Source organism: Tyto alba, unplaced genomic scaffold, assembly GCF_018691265.1.
Source record: "Tyto alba isolate M040663 unplaced genomic scaffold, T.alba_DEE_v4.0 Super-Scaffold_10, whole genome shotgun sequence".
In the NCBI taxonomy this organism is placed as follows: Eukaryota; Metazoa; Chordata; class Aves; order Strigiformes; family Tytonidae; genus Tyto; species Tyto alba.
This window is the reverse complement of record NW_024881262.1, coordinates 6,616,976-6,638,982: the sequence shown is the minus strand read 5'-3', so window position 1 is coordinate 6,638,982 and position 22,007 is coordinate 6,616,976. Positions and strand designations below refer to the sequence as shown.

The window sequence follows — 22,007 nt, the reverse complement described above, 5'->3', positions numbered from 1 at the left end:
TCCGAATGGCTTAATCTGATGTAGGTGGCTTGGCCTTTCAAGCTATCCCTTCTTTTAATTTCCTCAACAACTGCACTCCACAAAAGCAAACATCCTGTCCCGTTTCCAGAGCCAGATCCCAGTTGCAGGCAGCAGGCAGCCGCCGCCGGCACGGACAGAGAGGAGTGGGGACGAGCCCAAGGCGCGGAGCTCCGCCGGCCGCCCTCCTCACAGAGCCGGGTCGGTCACGGGAATGGATCGGAAGTCAAGGTAACGGACACGTGGTTGTAAAAAAAGATTTCTCTGACAGATCTTCACACAGCTGGCAGGGTGGTGGTGCCGCAGCCCCTGGTGCCTATCCCACCCCTAAGTTGGGCTCCCCCTGCAACCAGCTTGGAGCCAAACAAACATCATCATCAGGCTTCCGGGGGTAACAGTGACAGTACAGAAATCTTACGCTTTTAATCATGTCACCTAAATTATATAATGTAGATACTGAAGGATAGTCACATCATGACCTACTATGCAACTCTTCCCTGCTTGACCAGCTTCAAGCCCCGTGAAACAATATCCATCTTGACGATGCACAGCTAACATTTCCTCAGCAGTCAGTAGCCTACATTTCTTAACCAAAAGCAGACAAATCTTTAAAAATCACTGGTATTAAAATCAGAATTCCCTCCCTTTAAGGCACTCTGACACTTCAGTAGCTTATTGTCTCTTCCTGCGAGGAGGACAGCCAACATCCAAAGCTAAACACAGAGGAGCAGTTGAGGTAAAGCCAAGGCTGCCATCTCTGGAATGAGGGCAGCTGCTCAACAACAGAAAGCATCTCAAGAAAGAAAAGCAAAAACACTGACAGCACAAAATTGCAGCCATGACACTTCAATCTTTTTAAAATACATCTCTCTAAAGGTTTAAGTGCCATTTATTATTCTTCCAATAAACAGACTTCCAAATCTAGCCTCAGTAATAAATAGTATTTCCACTTTACATCTTCGCTAGTCACTATTTCAGTATCTCTTTTCTTTATGAGAACACCAAATCACTGTGGTTTCACTGGAGACAACCAGGAGCTAATGCTGCATTTGTCGAAGACTTCAGAATAACACCAGCTACCATTTTGAGTACCCCATAAATGATCATGCTTTTCAGAGTGTTTTAATACAGCCTTAGCCAAAGGATATTCTCATTTCAGTCAATTATACTTGCAACATCTGACAAACACATGGCTACAGAGGACTCATTACACGATAAGGTCCCCACGCAGTGACCCTTTGTCCTGATAGCACGTATACATGAATGCACTCTCCCACCCCTGCTCGTTTAGTGCGACGCTGAACTCAACACCCAGTGACCACCACAACACCCAGGGCCATTGCCTGCTAGGTGTCTTGACGCCACCCTTGAAACAAAATCACAGGTAGGTATATTAGAGGTCATTTTGTTAATACAGTCCAAATATAAACATACAAGATATAGTTTTAAACAGCTACATAGGATGGAAGAGAGGAATCTCCACTTTCACAAGAGAAACCTCCTGCACCTCCTTTTGTGGCAAAGCACCCCTAAAGACATTTACTCGACTATGGCCACAGACCCAGTTTTTGTAAGGGTGAATATTCCCTTTGAAAAACAGCTCTACATAAACAAGTATCTTGTCCAAACACCAGATGCTTGGACACAGTCAGGCTTCAGCCAGCACTACAGCAACAAAAGTAAAACTGTAGTGTTTTTTCCTCATTTCTGCTGGCTTCACCTTGTTAGCTGGCACAGGTTAGATCCTATTCAGTCCCTCACACCAATAACTGATGTTCAAACCAAAATCCAAACATCTTGATCTGTTCACAAATCAGAGCAAGCACTTCATAATAAAGTCATGTTTATTCCAGAGCACTCAATGCCTGGGGGGGAAACTCGCTCCTAGAAATATTACACTCAAAGATTCTATAGCCACAGCATTGTTTCTCTGATGTTCAGTCCCCACAATCACAGCTTACTCAAAGCAGCAGAGAGCATCACAAATGCCCACTCACCTCATCAGAGCTCCCAGATGAAGCTTACTGGTGTCCAGGCATAATTCACACTGCTGGATACATCACACCTTTGAGTCTCCACTCCTTCACGACGACCGTGCTGTCCCACCACCAATCCTCCAAACACACTGCACGAGTGGGTCTGAACTTTTAAAAGCTGAGATCAAGCCGATTCCAAGGGTGAGCACCTACGTTAGACATTGCCAACAAGCTTTGACTAGACTGCAGGAGCGAGAAAGAGAATTTGGAGAGCGCGGCGTCTGCTCTGACACATCTGCCCACGGGGCACAGAGGGAAGTGAGCCAGCAATGTAAGCAGAGAAGTCTTTGTCCTTAGGTGACACTGAGGCGATCTACACATGCCAAAATTGTTGTGCAATTAGTCTGTTCTTAATTTTGTACCCTTAGAGAAGTAAGTGTACTTAACTGAAAATAATGCAAAATAAAGAAACCCAAGAAACTAATTAGTTAAAAGATGTCAAATGGAAGCAAAATGAAGGATCTAATTATACACCATCAGTTCAAGTGTACAACACAATACAAACCCATAAGAAACATGCCACTTCCTAATTTAAGCTAAACAGTCCAACTAAACACCAGTGCTGAGTAATACTGATGAGAAAAAAAGAAACTAACAATGGTTAAAATCTTTCTGGTGAGGTACAACGAGATCTTTTCAGTCCGCTGAAGTTAATTGACAAACATGAACCAAATTCACAAGATTCAAAGCTTCCTCCAACACAATTTCATGCAACAAAATTCATTTAAAGACATGACATGAAAACAAATCAAGGTGTTTGAGCTTTCCTCCAATATTCATTTAAATTGTATACTCTCCTCTATCCTCAGCTTTTATTCTCATAGCAGCATCTCAATCTGCAAAATCATTAAGCCTACTTGAGAAGCTGGTGGAGACAGGTATTAATCCACCATGGGAAAATTTCTTCAAAAACCTCCACAGCTTTTTCTCTGATGCACATCAGCATAGTTTCATTGTTTTCAATATACTGGTCCTTAAAACTGTTAAGTTTTTAAGGTGTTAAAGTGACACTGTCAGTGATGTGATAAGCTTCAAAGGCTTGTGTTTAGATTGTACATTCATGACTGATATGAGAGAACTGTCTGAGGAACAAAGAAATGCAAGACTTCAGAAAACCATTTTTAGAAATAATTAAGAAACCTTAAGCTGTAGTCAACATGCAAGTTCCCATCAAGCCACATTAGCAGTCCTCTAAAAAACAGAATTAACCAAAAAGATGCTTGGAATTCTTTCTGCATTACACAGTCCTTCCCATTCTGCATCCAGCATCCCAGCTCTCTCTCTTGCCTACATTTAAATCATTCACCCACCCTTCACAAGACAAAGCCTACTGCTGAAACCAAGTCTCCAATGATGCAAATGAAGAACAACAGTGGTGAAAATTGTAGACAAAGTGTAGGTGAACGTATGTAAACTCAGCTGGACTCAATTAAGTTAAGCCCACTGCTTTAAGGGCAGACATATATATATATATATATATATATACACATACATATGTGTAGGGAAACATGACCTGAGGGTTACATTCTTGGGTGGAAAAACCCAACCGACCTCATTAAACATTGTTCCATATCTCAGCATGTTTCCCTTTGGATGCATCCTAGTAGCTGAGATTTCCAACCAGGATATTACTAAAGGGAGATGTTAATAATCTAATAGTTCTTTACACCACCTGGAATCCAACACATAATATAGATACCTCTATAAGAGGTAAGTTTCTGTTATTCATTGGTGTACCAGCATTAGAGTTGTGCTTGTGCTTCAAAGTTCACCATCCCTTCCCCCATAAGGACAGAAGTCAAAGATATGTGGACAAGCACTTCAAGTCAAGCACACCATTCGCTATTTCAGGCTTTAGCATAAGCAGATCACAGCTCAGCTGCAGTCTGTCTGAACTTCTGTTTATTTCTTGCCAATACTGCACTAATTATCCCTGACAAAAGACAGACTTTAATTAACAAGCAATGACCAACTTTCATGTATAAGATCTTTCTTCCCATACAAGTTCTGCCTTTAAATGGCTATTAAATACCAAATTTTAGCAGTGACTAATTAGGAGATATTCTTACCGCACAGAGTAAGTGCAGAATTCAAACAATGCAGGAGACACACAGGTTGTGGGGGGCTGCCAGGGACGCCCTGTCCCCAGGAGAAGACAAGATGCACCTCTGCTTGTGGCAGAGACTTTCTACAGATCCGGGATATTTCTGCTCTTGCAGCACATGCTGTTCCAGAAAGACAAGCTGGCTGTTAATCAGTGCAACATGCTTCACCATGAGTAAATATAAAGAAAGACAAGATCTCCGCCTCAAGCTGTTCAGAAGAGAAAGGGAAGATCTTCTCTGACGCCCTTTGGTACAGACGACGTGAAAGCCTGTCTCTTCCAATATGAGAAACGAAGAGCAGAGAGGGTTTCAAAGCAGGAAAAAATTAAGGTATTGGGACAGGCAGCTAAAAGGAACACTGAAGGAGAACAAGTAATTTGAATCAAAGCCAGGTAGTTGAGCTGCTCTTTTGACTGGCACTCCACTTGCTAAGGTGTACTACAGGAACTCGACAAGAGAGCTGCCCCATGTGTGCATGGCAGAGCATTCAGGAGACCTGGAGATTTTAGCTATAACAGTTTTGCACTCACCTTCTCCTAACCCTTTTCTTTTAGGGTGGGAGGTGGTGGTTAACAAGCCTAGTGGGCAGGGAGAATCATCACCCACGCTTTGAGTTCCAACAGTACAAGTACTAAAAGACTAAAAGCCAAAGAAAAATACACCATGTAGCACGGCGGTCTCCCCCTCGCACTGTACCTCAGCTGGAACAATCCCTGCCCCTGTCGTGGCTGGGGAGCTGGCGTGGGACTGGGGACCCTTGGGGCGGCAGGCGCAGGACGTGCCCCCACAGCACACCCTGCCCCACTCGGGCACCCCACCAGCGCAGGAGGAGGAACCACATGCTGTCATCATCTCAGCTTAAAAAGCCACAAGTGGGTAGTTTGAGCGCTGGTTCTGGAGAGGCTGAAACAAGCCCAACGCCAAGCCAGCACTGGCAGAGCCACGCCAGACCGGGCTCTTGCCCGGGGACGGCATTCCCCCAGCTGCAAGGCAAGTCCGAGCAGAGGTTACCTTCCCCATCAACCCAGGGGTCTAACCCGCGGAGCCAAAACTAGAGAAGCGATAGGAACAAAGGGAGCGGGAGGCAGCACTGACCTTTCAGTAGCTGCACTAGCTTGGAGCTGTGTAATCAGGCCACAAGCCTGCACTTCGATGTACATCTGTAGTGTTTTATCTATCAATATACACACCGAGTTGGATCACAGCACCTCCTTTTTTAATACCATGATGTTTAGCTACTTAACCGAGTCGATCCGCCAACTTCCGTACAGCAAACACTTGTGAAACCATTTCCTTCCCCCACTGCCTACGACATATTTAGAGAATTATTTGATTTACACCACAAAGGGATTTCAAACATAGCTCAAGAGCAAACAAAACTTCCCTACACCATACACACACAACCTATACAAGATGTGTGAAAAAACCTCAGTGTTTTCCTATCCATCTGGCTTCTAAGCTCTCAACACCCAACAGCTGGAAGTTCCGCGGAACCAGTCAGGACCATCCTGTGAAAGCTTTTGAATTGCCACAGCAATCAAACATTATTAGAGGGAGATTAATTGGAGTTAGTACATGAAGTTTTGGTTTAAAACAACAAATGCTAATTTCCCAAAACTGACAAGCATTGAGAGGAAAAATTGACTTGAAAGAAAATTTACATACATTACAATTGTAAACTCATTTAATTTTTTCTTTTTTGAAAGACAGACCACTGTGAAAGAGAAATTATGATCCCTTTGTTGGAGAAAGAGGCAAATTTTTGGTATAAAAAAAAAAATCTATCCTGTTTCCATGGTAAAAAGAAGACAGTATCAATGTAATAAAGTATAAAAAGGGGTAAGGGAGGGAAAGAAGAACAGACAGTGATGAAAGTGACGTAGAACTACAGAAAATTGGTAAGTGAAACCAAGACTGAAGTCAAGACAAGTCAGACAACAAAAATAATTATGACTTGCAGGAAAACATAAAATAAGCTGCTTTTTAAAATACATTCGGAGGGACTGCAATCTAATAGTGGTATAACCCCACTGCAAATCACAGGTGAAAACAGGGCTAATGATGCAGGAAAAGAGTATTTAATAAATTTTTCCACTCGGTGTTTGAAGAGGCAAAAAACATCAAGCAGACTGATGAATTACCTCAGTGGCCAAGTCAGCCTCAAAACCTTGCAATTAAGCTTTGATTTGAGTCTTTAAGGAAATGCCTGACCTACTGCCAACAGGACACAGTGATGTGGAGGGATGGAGGGGAGACCATGCTGACCCAGCACCAGCAGCTGAGAGGGAAGCAGGATGACCAAGGCAATTACATCCCCTTAGTAAGGCATAGCTTTCAGATAAAACAATCAAAAGTCAATGTAGGATTCCAGTGATAAGGAATTCAGAGATATGAACATAATCAGCATTGTTGTTCTATATAAAATAGGTCCTGTCAAACAAATCCTAGTGCACCCTCCGACAAGATTACACCTTTAGTTGGAAAGATAGCTGGGTTAGTGTATATATATTCTTTAGGTAGGGTTTGACTTAGTACCACGCAACACTGATAAAAGAGTTAGCACTACACAATCAAAATGAAATATCTTCAGCGTATTAAGAGCTGGCCAGCTAACTGACTACTGTTTAATCTGTGAGCTGATAACAATGTTTGAATCAGCCATGCTATGGGTGCAGACATACCCAACTGCTCGACACATGGCACTCCAGAAGGATTTACTAGCACTGTGCAAGATTTATTTATATGGTCGAGGGCCAACAAAGATCGGACGTTAAAGAACAATAAGAATCAGTGAGCAGAAGCAGGAGCCAGGCAAAGCGGACTTGGGCACAACATTAAAAACAAAAATCTGAAGATTAGCTACTGGAGTGGATGGGATCAGCCAGGGGAAGTGAAGAGTATTTCCTCCTCTTATGGAAATATGACCATGCGCTCACCAGAAGTAAAACTTACAAGCAAGCCAGGATAACTTTATCCTTTCTAAAAAAGAACTACAACCTTACTAAATTAAGCATATGTTGTACTGCTTACTGACAATTTTATTAGCTTGCAAAAACTTAGTTGGCATTTGTAAGAAAACCATTTTCAACCCCTTTACCCATAACAAGTCAGCCTTCTACAAAGATTTCCTACAGATACAATATAATATACTAAATAGAAGGCAAACAGTTATTGCCCTCTTGCCACATTAAGCTGTCAGCATTCCTCCTCTGGGAGAGTCTTTTAGAGGTACTCGAACCACACACAGGCACTGCCGGGAGGCTTGTCGAGTCTCATGTTGGGGAGGGAAACCCCCAGACACATGCAGACCACTAATAGGACTTTTAGTCCAGCCTCAACAAGAACAAGCCCCAACAAACAAGTATCTCCAGTTATTTCACCTCTGTGTCTTGTTTTCTCAGTTGTAAAATGGGGATAATGACATTCATCACCCCTGTTAGGTGCTCTGGTATCTCCCAAGAGCAAAGGAACCATCACACTGGTTATTCACCAAGCATTTAACGATTCACAATTATTTAATGATTTCCTACTGAAACTGACAGCCTGTTCTGGCCAGTAATGCTAATTAAAATTATCAGTTCACCCAATCTGCCCTCATTAACAACTACAATTTACAGTGCAAATTTTTTCACATGGACCATGCTAAATTAGGAAATGCCCGCCAGTTTGTGGGTGGGACTGAAACTAAACCACACTACCCAGCTACCCACACAGAGCCACCATTAAATAAAACCCCACGGACCATTGCTGCTGCCTGTGTTCCTGCCCTGCCAACCTGCCCAGCCCAGGGATGTTCCCTCTGTCCCATCTTCCCCTTTCCCGGCCAGGTTCTTCAGCCAGGGTCTGCCTTCCTGCTCTCTCACCAGCACTGTCACCCCTTGAAGTCGAGTTAGTTCCTACTGCCCACGTTAACTTTTCTCTTGCCGTACTGGGCCGAAATTCCATCATAACAATAAAATCAACTCCGACATACTTTGCACCAACTCAACCACGATTGAGCAAGTGGCCACAATGCGAGATGCTGTTCCCAGTCGTTTCGTTAACTCCCCAGACAGAGACTTTTTTAAACAAAAAACACCAAACTTTTAAATGCACTGGCTTATTGTGATTTTTAATTAGCGACAGGATTTCAGATAGTGCACACCCACAGCCCCAAAAGGGGAGCGAGGGGAGTACGTGTGTGTGCATTGTTCCTCCATCAATACAGCTCATCCTCCAGCCCGTCCAAGTTCTCGGCTGCCCAGTCACACAACTTTAAAGGCCAACAGCTGGGCGTTTCATAACCCCGGAGAACTCGCAAGCCAATCCTTACGTCGCTGGCAAGGAGTCTTGGCCAAACCCCAGGACCCCAGAGGGACCGTTCCTGCCCTACCACACTGCTTCACCTTCCTCCTTCAACCTACTGCTAGCGAAGGCAAAGCCTGCGCTCCCCAGGCGGGCGGCCAGCTGTTGTGTAAGCAGCGCAGTGATAGAGGCAGGCAGGCCCAATTGCGTCGGCAGTGGCTGGGATCCAGGACCTGCAACCATCTGGAAGTTTGCTTGGCTTTTGTTTCAAATCTCCAGCCCTGATGGATGGAAACAAGCTCCCAGTTTTTCTGCATTAACATAAAGACAATTAAAACTATTCCCCTCGCTTCCCAAGTAGCTCAGAAATGAAAGCACATCACACAAGCTTAAATAAGACAGTGTTAATAAATACATTTAAGTAAAACCTGACTCTTCGGAACAACAGAAAAAAAAAAAAAAACAAACACAACACAACACCCAAAACAAAACCTCAGTTCAATCACAGAAAACAGCTTTGTCAACAAGTTCCTGTGACTCCTCGTTGTAATAAGAAAACACTGAGATCAAAGCCTGCAGAAGGACTCGCTGCATCCTCCTCACTGCGAGAAACATTAACGAGAAACATTAACTACAGCTCGACAAAAGCATTTCTGCTGAGAAAGGGAACACCACAGACCAGTATTAACACAATTGCAGTGTAGCTACCAAGCAATTAGCCAGATAATACCTTCACTACATGCTTTATTTTCCCTTTTCCAGAGTACTGGTGCAAGCCTAACTCGTAATTTGTTGTTTGTATAGCCACTTTGAAGTTACAGGTGACCCAATTTAGATTTTCCTTTCCGTATCACTGAAAATATTCCTACTTTGGTGTTGCACATCTGTTCACTAATTTAATTCACTGGGGTCTTTTTAAGCTTTTACACTGTATTTCAGGACAACTTCCATCTTATATCAGCAAATATATATTCAGACATTTTGATCTTTTACATATTTAAACTCACATTTGTGAAACAATGATCTTGTTATTTTTTTACCCCCAAGCCAAAGCTTAAACAAAGTTTATCTTGTACTCTGATTTTCCTTTGAAGCTTGTGATTATCCTCAAGTTAACATGCTCCTTCCTAGAGATTATCATTAGTAAAGTTTTGGATACAAACCTCTGGGCTTTACTCCGGTAAGTGATCCACCACTTTTACAAAGAGGTTTTGGAAAGTACCTTTATTGTTTGACCTGATGTTCAAAGCTCTCTGAAAGCTGCCTATCTCCTTTTATGAAACTATATTACATCAGGAACATCCACCCAATAAAAGTGAGTATCAGAAACAAGATACAGGAGTGAAATTCCACTGTGTTCACAGCTGTATGAAAGTTTCAGCACCGATACTGTACAGCTCTGCACACACATAACTTCAAGTGCAAGCAGACTTGAAAAATTGATTTTTATTACGTTAGTTCATTAAAAAATAAGGATAAGGCTTATAAATTTTGCTGTTGCAACCAATGCCTCGAGTATTTTCATTGAACAATATTCCAGGACAGCAGGTCCTTTTCTGTTCTTCCGCTTCCTTGAAATCAGTCTGGTTCTTGTATGCTCCTTATTCATATATGAAAATACTACAGCCGCATATTCTTTTGTAGCCTTGCATAAAGCTCTTCACATAAAAACTAGCTAGGTCTTTCTGCCTGCCATAAAACATCTCCTGTTTGGATAGCTGGACTGGTTTTAGACTAAGCTGTTTGATCAAATTCCGAAAAAGTTTGCATCCGTGCGTTCATCTGCTGACACCAGCTTTTGCCTTCAACAGTCCTGTACGCCTTCACAGTGTTTACATCACTGATGGATTTAGAGATAGTAAAGTTCATTGGAACTTTTTTCCTGTTAAGTATTTCTCCATCTCATCTTACAAGAAAGGCTTTCTACTCTTCAACTCATGCTTGTAACCCTCTCCCCACAACTCTACCACTTCAAATGTATCGATCTTTCACTAGCATAGGTGATCAGAATGTGTACGTTTTCCAAAAGAAGGCCCAGAAGGACTTGCAAAATAGTATTAACCTCCCTTCCCACCTCTATTAAATGCAACATAAAAAGCCAAGCTTTGGTGCATGCCTTTTTTCATGGCTGGATCACCACTAACAGACTACAGTCACACTCTGTGCTAGCAGTGCAAGTAGTTGCACCGCAAAGTCTCTATCTGCTTTAAAAAACACTCAATGCCAGTGCTGAACACAAAGGTCTGGAAGAGATGATGTTGGCAGACATATAGCAGACATGCTAAAACTTTGTCTAATATACTACAAGACTATAGATAAAAATGGTATTTTTCTGTTTTTTCTTCCCAGTTGTGTATTTTGCATATGACAAGAGACGAGTCAGATTCGGTTGCCCTCCCCCTTGCATCTGCCAAACCCCTTCGCATTTTTTTAAAAACGCACAAGTTGTTGAATGTTGTGAAACATTTTCTGCAAAATGCAGGGATGTGCAAAAATGCTAAAACAGAGATACTTTATACAGTATATCGGTAATATAAAATACCCATTGAAGAACAAGCCAAGCACTCTTCAAAATTTTTATGGAAAGTCAGCTTGTAAGATTTTCTTCACTAAATTGCCTAAATTTTGCATGTAGCTCCCTCCAGTTGCCTCACACTTGCTGCGGGGTAAGATCAGGCCAAGGAGCCAACCCAGCAGGGCAATGCTGGCAGCCCCCCCTCACTGCCCTGCGCGGGGGCCCGGGCAGCCCTGCCCCAGCACCTCCCAGTACCCCCCAGCACCCCCAAGCCTTCTGCCAAGGCAGCAATCTCAGTGGCCACTCTGCACTAGCATGGCTGTTCAGGGTCCACCACAAGATAGTTAAACCTCACTTGCTCTACAGAGCCAGACACATAATTAAGACACTTTAAAAAAAAAAAAAAAATATATATATATATATATATATATAATTAATGGAAAGTAACTCTCCTGAAGACAGACAAGGAGGAGAGTCGACAGATCCATCTGCCATCCCCATATACTTTCTAACTTGAGCACAAAACCTCTTCTCGCCATCTGAGGTTAGTCCAGGCACCGGGCCAAAGCTTTGCATTTCCCTCCCAAAGCGAAAGGACAGATCTCCCACTGCCACGTTGCTAACCCACAGCCAGAAAGCAGCACCTCATCCCTACCCAGCACTGCCCACAGTTTTGCAGCTGCAGTAAAATCATATCCTCATTACAGGCAGTGATGTATCAAATTTGCTCAAAGGTTGAGTTTCCTTGAACAGTGATAATACAGCCACGTAAGAGGACATATATATTTGCTTATATTTCAGTTAGGGAACACCACGGAATCTGAAATTATGTCAGGGCCTCAAAGAATATGCTCAACCTACTTGCAAATTATTCCCTTCATTATTATTTTCGTTGCCTTCACATATCCGTATTTTTTTACCTCCCAACTCTCACATTTCAGAAGATACTACAACCATTTATCCACTCATCTTTGTCCCCTTACACTAACCCAACAATTCAGGATGCATTGAAATGAATACACTGCAGTCTACAAAAAAATCTAAGGAAGGAAGAAGAGAATAGAGAAACAAGAATTTATTAAGACAAGCGAGAAAGGACCCAGATCTGCTAGCAGGGACAATGCTGTAATAGTCTAGAAGGTCAGAGAAACTGAAAAACTTTGTACACCAACTTTTTAGAGCATAATATCATCCTGTTTCACTGTGTGATCAAGAAATGCCAAAAGGAAGTGAAACCGTTGGTGTCTAACTTCAGTATTTTATATCCACAAATATTGCCTTTACAGCAACATAGCGGCTCTCACACATCCACTGAAGAAACCTATTCAGATGCTTAAAAATTAAAAGTGTAGCCGTCTTGTACATTAAATAGATTGTGGTTACAGAAATATCTGAATGACTCAACTCATGTTTTACCCAGAAGCGGCTGCCGTGGAAGAGATCAGAGACCCTTCTGGTTGCGCTCGGTAGGATTGCCTAATTTCCACCCCATCACCATTTCCTGCCCACTGAACAAGGCAGCTGGAACATCTGGACAAGCATGTCCAGCTCTGTTAACCGAGAGGCGAAAGGGTAAAGATAAAACACCACACCCACGAGAGCTTGTGGAGGGAAGACACTTAAATTAGGTAACAAGACCATTCCTCTCCGTTTCAGATACCCCAGCAGCCGTGGGCGTACAGCATCCTGACTGCTGCCTGCAGTGCACGCTGACCCCACCAACAGGCTTCAGATCAGCAAGAAGCTTGCACTGTGTGCCTAATGAAGTCACAGAGGATGTTTATCTTTTGTGCGGTTGTTAAAAGCACCAGTGAACTTAATAAGCAATAATAAAGATCTGGTAGAGCAGCATATGGAGTTGCAAAAACAAATATGCACAGAGCAGAATCAAACAAGTTAATTTTGCCACCAGCTGACATACAAGAAGCAAGGATTAAGGCTGACTGTATGTAAGCGTGAGCAACGTTAACAACTCATCACTTCAGTCCAATTTTATGTCAAGATTTGAGGAACTTCTTTGTTGAAAGTGTCATAATTTGACTTTTTTCTTCTTCAGCAGTAAGATTTCTTGTGCATCAATTACGGTCAGTTATCAATAACATAACCCACATGTTCCACACCAGCTCCTGTAAGGCTGTGGTTCTAGACCTTCATGACACAAAACCAGAACATATGATGCAGTAGCAAAAAAACCTCTGAAGCATAAGCTGCTACCTTGTTATGGCACTTGACCTTCCCAGCATCGTAGGAACAGCTTATTGCCCCACAGTACTCTGCAAGAGTCATACAACAAGACATTACCTGTGTCCCTGGCAAAATCCATAGGTTATTTCTGACTTCTAAACGTAAGACGCTACCTCAACAATATCTGACGTTAACCAGAATGTGAAATATAAGTCATCTTGGTTTGCTCCTTTAAGGTTTGTTTACTGGGTTTCTGCTGTTGTCTTGAGGTCCTGCTGAACTAAATAGTTTTATAACAAACAAACCCAGAGGACAACATATAAATAGAAAGTTACTTAATGAGGCACCACAGGTATGAGCTACCTACCTGCTTGAGCATGAATGAAACACAGAAGTATCAGAAAATTGTGCTTCACTTTTGCTTATTCTGAGAGTTACTTTCATCAGTATTACCCGAGACCAGGAGAGCATCTACAGTCACCTAAAAATCACTAACTTCTGATTAGGGAATAGTGAGAAAGCAACCGTGTCAAACAAGCTAGACTCGGGAACACATCAACATATTAACTGAATTGCTATAAAATTAAACCTTTATCCTCAAAATATCTACCTTTCATTTCCTGCCGATACAGAACAGGCTTGAACTTTTCAGTGCAGAGCTGGATGCCTGCAGAGTCACGGTGTGCGAAGCGAGCTCCCGATCGCTCTTTCCAGCTGTCAAGTCATTTTGCACTGATCCAGACTCTTAAATGTTGTTAGACTCCAGAGTTTATACTGGGGTTTACTTGTGACACTGGTGCCATTTTCTCTCCTCCTCCAAACCACATAAGGTCACTCATTTAAGAGGAAACGACATATATGCATGCTCAGACAGCAACATAAACACAGTGAAAGCACCATTCTCTAACGGACTGACAACTTAGACTGAAAGTCATGATTTACTTTGAATTTAAAGAGGTTTTTTGCTTTTTGCCATCTCTTTCTCTTGCCCATAAACACCACCAGCCTTCCTGCAGCTTAGCCTGCTTCTGGGTTAGTCTCCAAGTCTAATATCTCCACAGACCATTGCCAGTGCTGCAAGCCACTTGCAGCTTAACTCCTTCCAACGCTGCCACCTCTGTGCCTTAATGTTCCCTCTTCTACATGGCGGCCAAAACATGAGGCCAGCTCACTATATTTCTAATTTCTCATTTCCTTCCCTCTCACTTTTCATCTGTGAACGCCCTTACCAAACACGCCAGGAAACTTCTGACCCATTCCTCAAAAACAGCTTTTTAAGTCTCCCATGGATTTTCTCTCCCTGCCTGGCAGGTACCATCAACGATAACTCAACCTGTGATCCACAAGCAGTGCCCTGTGGTCCTGAGAGTTCAGACCACTTGGACTCTTCTGAAGTACTCGGAGACTGTATCCCACAGCCTTCCCGTGTACCTCAGAGCCAAGACACAGCCACCCTGGCTGTACTGCTGGGTACACCCCTGCTACACGTGTGGATGGACACGTTCCTCCCATACAACAACCTCGTGTCCACATGCCTTCATTTTTAGTCATGCAAAGGCCACACGTCACACCCATTGCGTGAACAAGAGCAGGAAGCAAGAGGACAGAAGGGAATGCAGTGTGCCACAAACACAGATCTGCAGCCCCTCCCGTGCCCACATCTGAAGCATTCAAGAAAAGCCAGCAAAGAGCAAACATCGTATGAAATTAAGTATTGTGTATCGAGTTGTTCAGTTCCCCAGACACATGCAGATTGTCAGATGGTGTTGGCTGCTCAGGAGGGACGCTTCTGCAACACCAAATGCTGCACGCCGAGCCTCTGTTCTGGAGTGTGAGAGCAGAAGTAACCTGGCTGCATGGCTGAGGATCACCTTCAACAGCCGTGCAACCAACAGAAGAACATATATCATACTGAGATATAATTAAAAGGAAAGCCCTATCTTAGTATCAAAAACCATGCGTGGCTAATAAATAAGCATGCTAAAGAAAGGATGGGCAAGTGGGACACTAAGAAAAGCATAAGTCCTAGGAATAAGAAAGCACATTAAAACAGAAGCCAATTCAATACAAATCCAGAGTAAGAAACAGTTGTTTTCTTTCATTTGCTTTTCTTTGAGATGCCACATCTTCTAACGCTTTCCAGCATCAGAAAATAAAGACTCATAGCTCTCCCCTCCCCAAGGCAGGCTTTGAAAACAAATTTCCTAATTAACCTGCCAAAGCAGATTTGACAGCAGCCGCTTGCCCCTCTGCCCAGCTCAGGGGATGACTCAGTGGAAACCAGCCCTCAAAAATCGTGTTGTCATCCTTCAGTCAGTGCAACTGAACAGGAACAAATTTCTCACCTTAAAAGACATAGCTTCCAAGGTTGGCACAGTTAAAGGCAGCATTGTGTACTAGAAGAACAGCACCAACAGGTTTTGGTGAAAAACAACGGCTTACTTTCTACCCCTTTTTCCATTTTTTCATACAATTAATAAAAAGGTATCTACCAGAATTAGACTACGAAATCATTTCCCCACACCTCTAGAGTATCTCACAAAAGAACATTATATTAATACGTGTTAAGTACATTAGATTAAGAACTGGGAAGAACAAGACCAACATTTTAATTGCTCAAGCCAACCAAACACACAACTCGGAGCTGAACACCAACGATGTAACCACCCTTCTGCTACACGAACAGAATGGACACACACATGTATTCAGCTGGACCTCAAACTTCCATCCAGTCAAAATAGATCTGGAAGAATCGGTTATGTGATATATCCCAATCTATCATCTTGTCTCAAAAGCAGCAATGCTTTTCACTTCTATCTAAGCCATTATTCCTGATCCTAAAACATCAAACGAAAGGCAAAATACTAAGCCACACGGTACAGCAACATGCTTCATGAGGTAAGTCAAGCCCAAGCTGGGCTTTTGCTTTTCAACCTCACCACCTCTGTCAGTACTCACAGACAAAAGCCACTATTCAGGCTTTTGAGTTCAGGCATTACACACTCCGAATGATCCACAACCTCTGCAGTTCCAAGTGTCACTTGTGCTCTGTTAATTTATTCTAATAAAGTAATGCTTCTGTTTGCCGTACATTTGTTAGTAACGAGACACTGAAAGCAATTCTCTCTCTTCTGTGAGTTGACATTAAGTGAATCTGCAAGAAATACAGGCTGACCAGAAGAAAACCTACTGGGTGCTCTTATTATCCACAAATGCCATCATCTTTTTTTCTCCACTGCATTATTCCACATCAATAAATAACCAGCAAAGAGCAATGCATAATACTTCACAACATACCTACATCAGCTCAAGTGTCAGCAAGCATAAGGACATTTATGTTACATGAATTGCTACTGAATAGGCATATACTTCCACAATGAAGGCAACTTATAAAGGGAAATAAATTCTAGCGGCTAACTAATCTTGCACTAAAGAAAAATGGTAAGGTGAACCTGTAACAAATCAGGACAATACTCTGCTCCCAGGCTGTTTCTGCTACCAAGGTCCAAAATAATCACACCATCTTACTTCACTACAGCGCTGGGCTTGACTAAAGTATCAGGCAGAAATACTTAGGGCAAAAAATAACACGGGGATTTAGATTATGAATGTTAGCGTTTTATTAGTGGGTGAGTGGGGAACAGGGAACGACCATGTAAAATCGACACAGCTGCTTAGAGGCCCAGAGACACAGCTACAAAATAAGCAGAACACATTCAATATTTTGCTAGTTTAGATTAAAAGCGTGGGGAAATCTGTCCCCAACATCCCAAAGGTGGCAAGGGTCATCTAAAATTGTTGCTTATTGAAGTTTTTATAACAGCCTCCTGAGAGCAATTTCTTTTTTCTCTTTTCAAAGCATTCCATATGAAACATTCCTGAAAGCATGAAGTATGTTTTATATATATATATATAGAATATATATATACACACAGTCTATTATTAGAGTCCTTTGCAAGGACCTAATAATAGAAATGTCCATAATTACATATAAGGCAATTATAAGAGACTTACATATAAAGCATGCTTCAAGGTATATGCATAGCTGCCACAAAGTAGCTACACACTAAATCAACAGAGAAATCAGACAAGCCTACCACGTTCATCTCCAGAGAATTCGGGTGTTTGATTTCAGTTATCCCAAATCTAACAAAATAAAACCCAAAACACAACAGCAGCAACTCCTCTCCTGAATCCATCTTGTCGCTCCACTGAGTAGCTTCTAGAGGAACTAGAAGCAGATGCCAGAACAAACAAATGCCATGTATCAGTATTAACTGCAATCTTTGTCCTCTTTAAAAAAAAAATAATATAAAATATATACTTAGTTACTTGGGAATTGTTTGTTGCTTCCTATTACATAAATAACATTACACATATCAGCAGTTTCAAAAGCAGAGTATCCAAATGGTAACTTTCAGTATATACCATCATTCTAAACTGTCACCACTAGAAATACAAACAATGTTTCTTATACAGTTGGTGTTGTAGTTGGCTTTTTGTCTGTTATCTGCTAACAAACAAAACCATTTGCTTGTAAACAAAGGATTCCTTAGATCAAAGACAGAAAGCATGTCACTGGCGAAGCTGTATGTTTTAACTTCTATGCTCAAGGAAAGCCATCCTTTCCCAATTAAAAGCACCGTGAAAATTTGCTCAAAGCCACACCACCTGCGACCTCCAGGGAATATTCCTGCTCAGGAGCAGATTTTAACACAGACTACACTTTTCTTGTGTACTTGCTCAATGGCACCGTCATTTTTCATCCAGAGCAGAGCACAGATTTAACATCCGCAGCAGCATTTCTGAAAGCCAACTAATCTCTCCAACACTGTTACAAATTCCACAATAAATCACTTTTAATTAGTTTGTGCCTTTTTTTTTTTTTTTTTCCCCTGGCTGCCTGTGATCCAACAGAGAGGGGGCTTCCAACTTCAGTTTTGCAAAGAGGTGCTTAGAATGAGTTGGTAAAAATGCAAACCACCGCATCCCCGCTGGAAACTGTCTGGAGCGGTATCTGCTTGCCGGCACACCGGCATTCCTGCCTGTAGATGGCCTGTTACCGTTGTGTATCCAGCGTCTCCAATTTCCACTGCCTTGTTTGAAGAACTTCCCTCTTCCCACATACCTTCCATCTCCAGGGACAGATCACACAGGGACACTAAACCTTGGCGGTAAACAACGTGACTTTCGGTATTCCCGTTCCTGAAGGATTCTCCGCCGCTCAACGGCTGCCGCTCAGAGGAGGTCACCTAGGCACAAGTCCTCTGGGCAACTGGTTTGAGAAAATCTTCGCCTCGCTGGTATTTTGCACAGCTGAGATTTACACAGGGGTCTGCTGGCTTCTTCTGACATTTATTTCATTTGCTGTACACTAAGGGCTACTGCAAACAAATGGGACTCAGATCACTTGCAGCATGTTGCACAAAACCCTTCTGATGCATTGGGACATTCGATTTCCAGACTCGACACCCGCTACCAGGGCATCCTCAGTGGGGAGACAAACTGCCGGTCCTGCTGCTCCCCACAGGTCACTCCATCTTCCCTCAGGTCTCTCCTTTCGAGAGGAATGGAAAACTATATCGAGAAGAAAAGCACTGTGGAGAGTAATCTGGTTTACTCAGCTGTATACTGGCTCTGGGACTTTTATGTAATTATATGTATTTTGTAGGAATTAAGATCCTCACACTACGAACATTTATTCATACTGTAAACTCTGCTTCTGTGCTAGCACTCACCAGAGTGACAACCTACATTTTTGAGGGAAAAGTCAATTATACTAATTAGACTGTTCATGAAAACAACCGCACGCATGTAGAAGTTTGCTGCATGATCTGTATATCTTTTCCTGCACAGATTTATGAATTGCAAATTTTAACTGCCCTTAACTGCATCTCTCTCTCAGAGGACTTAAAGGAATTTATAATGCAAAGAAAAAAAAACATAAATTCTCTGCTAAGAAAGAGGTACGATGCAGAAATCTTATTTCAGTTCACTAAATACCATATGTAGAAAAAAAGTGCCAGAATAAACGTACTTCAGATTGGAAGTTACAAATTTTTCCGAGAATAAAGATAAAAATGCTTGCAGTATGGAGTTACAGCTCCAAGCTTCTTGGCTATAGTAGAATATCAGCTTATTTTGGATGCTATGTTTCTTCATTTCTTATCCTTCAGCCAACTACAGGCTAACGGTATGAAAAACCCATCTCATTGCCGTCCCAGCAGTGACCTCAAACGCAATGAGTCCCAATGGTTCAAAAACATAAAAAAAAAAAAAAAAAAGAAAAATTGTAGAATATATGAACTTCCACACAGACTCATCTCAAAGCTACATTATGAGCATAAACTAGCCAAAAGATAGTGAACTGAGAAGAACGATATGTGATACTTCTGGGGCAGCAGAGGTTTCTGTCACAGCAGGGTCCCGACACAACCACGAAGCACAACTGCTTTAAAACTAATGAAAGGGAACCACAAAGTGCTGAAGATTAGGAGAAAAGCACTAACAGACCGCTTCTGTGCGAGACCCGAAATGACCCTGGGAACACCGCCAAGAATCATTTTCTTACTGGTAGCACCGGCAGCACGATCTCTCACTGCTGAGAAAGGTACAGGGGTGGTGAGCAGGCAAGACCACCGGTGGACCAGGTGGGAAGATCAAGATGCCTCCGCTCAGGAGGGAGCCCACAGCCGCTTCCCGAGGCTTATGGAAGCGATGTCTTTATCTGGATTGCCTGCCAAGCACACATCACGTCACCCCTGTCCAGACCAGCAGTTCCTCGTCAGAAAGGAGCAAAGCCCCAGACCAGGGTGGGCACCGAGGCACTGCCAGGCCCGGCAGACTCAGCCTTTTTTAAGCAAGCTCAGTTGCAAAAAATGTTGAGAAACAGTGTTCTAGACTTAAAAAATGCATGCGAGTTTGAAATCCCATTACCTAGCACATTGTTAAGCTCGAGTTAGACTGGTTTGGCACCTTTCAGGAACGTACTAGTTGACAGGGTAAGCGGTTAGGGGATACAGCAAATGTGGTTAGGGCACAGTGATCTAGGATACGTGAATCTCCCCTCCCAAATCTAGCACAGAGTTCAAATAAAAAATGGCACAACAAAAAAAAAGCCACGGAAGTAACAAAAAACCCCACCAAACAAGAAACTTCAATTTTTCCCTATCTCAGTTCCTCCATCTGTGATGGCATAACTACCCCTTTAAGGAGTCAGGCCAGTACTTTTAGGTACTCACACAAAGAAATGCAAATGAAATACAGAATTACTAATATGGAGAGAGGCAGGCTTGCCCCCCGCCTTTTATTCCGCAAATATAGATGGGATAAAGGGTTCATTACATTTAACTCCAAGCCGCACCACCTTAGCCAAAACCTTATTTAAGTAGCTCATTTCTGAGAGCCGGGAAGGGGGGGGGGGAAGGCAGAGAGGAGGGATGCAGATGTGGTCTTAACCTGAGAGAGGTTAAGCTTTTAAAGGACTTTTTCCTTTTCTCATTCTGTCTGCTGGTAGCATGCCATTTTAAAAAGGTGTCTGGCAAGCGAAACACAAAAGTTTCCAGGGTTTTCCTTCCCAAAGCTGCCTCAGCCAAGAGCCGGGCGGGGAGGACGGGGCCGCTCGTCGCCTTTTCCCCAGCTTCTTCTCCAACATGCCCCCCGGACCCCGAACGCTTGGGCGGCGGGGAACAGCCCCGCTCTCCTCCCTCACCTGCCCGGCATCCCGCGGCCGCTCTCCCCGCCGGCTCCCGGACCTGCCCCTTCCCGCCCCACGGGCGCGGCGCCTCCGTGGGGGACCCGGGGCGAGGGGGGCGGCCGCCGCCACGCACAACACACGCACGCCACGCGTGTCACCGGCCCCGACTTCCCACACCCGGCGGCAGGGCGGAGGCGATGACAGCGGGCAAGCCTCTCGGGATTACCGGGCGGTGCTGGAGCCCTTCGCAGGGCCGCGGCGGGGCTGCTCCCGCCTGCGCTGCCCGCCGCGGGACACGGAGAGGAGCGGGACGGGGAGGAGGAGGAGAAGCGGGGGGTGGGGGGGGAAACCGAGAAAAACTTTCCGCCAAGTGCTGCCGCGGGCCCGTCCCGCCGCTCCCCTCCTCCGGCTCCCGCCCCGCCGCCGAACAAAAGAGCCGGGACCGGCGCCTCGGGGCGGGGGACGCGGCTCCCCGGGGCTGCTCCCCGAGCCGGGCCGCGGGGCTCCCCCCCCCCCCCGGGACCCCCCCTTCCTTCCCCTCCCGCCGCGTCCTTACCTGGCGGAGGGCTGGTGCGGGGCAGCGGTGAGTCCCGGCTAGCTGGAGCGAGTGCCAGGAGGGCTCGGCGGGGATTCCGCCATGTCAGTGATGTCGGCACCACATGGGGCCCGCGGACGGCCCACGCTACCGCGCACTCTGGAGTAGAGGCTCCCGCCGAAAAGCCGGCTGAGGCGGGCGGCGGCGGCGGCGGGGCCCCGCCGGCCCTCCTGCCCCCGCCCCGCCGAGCACCCGCCCCGCCCCGGGCCGGCCCCGCGATGCCGCCGCCCCGGCCCCGGGCGGGGGGAGCCGGGCGGGGCGGGCGCGGGGAGGGGCCGGGGCGGGGGCCCGGCCGGGCCGTTCCCCTCAGCGCCGGGCTCCCGCTCCCGCTCCGTCTCGTCCACCTCCCTCCCCTCCCTTCCCCGTTCCTCCCAATTCCAGCCGCGTTGCTTTGTTCCCGGTTAGCAGCCCTGGAATGTCAGTCACCCGCCGAGCCTTCCTCCCGCCCGGCCAGCGGCCTCCAGCCGCCGGGGCAGGGGTTGGTCCCTGCTGTCACAAAAATGCCATTTCTGAGCGGGGAAATCCCAAATAGTTGAAGGCTGGGATCTGCCTACGTCCCCCCCGCGCTCTTCTG

At 44.5% G+C, this 22,007-nt stretch overlaps 1 protein-coding gene across 1 annotated transcript in view; it reads right to left on the bottom strand.

The window, feature by feature from the left end:
• The window catches only part of FNDC3B (fibronectin type III domain containing 3B), a 209,189-nt gene extending 187,599 nt beyond the window's left edge, over positions 1–21,590 (bottom strand). Inside the window, exon 1 of the mRNA XM_042798938.1 lies at positions 21,395–21,590. The gene's annotated coding sequence lies outside the window, so the exon portion shown is untranslated. The remainder of the gene's footprint in view (positions 1–21,394) is intronic.
• Between the last annotated feature and the right edge of the window lie 417 nt (positions 21,591–22,007).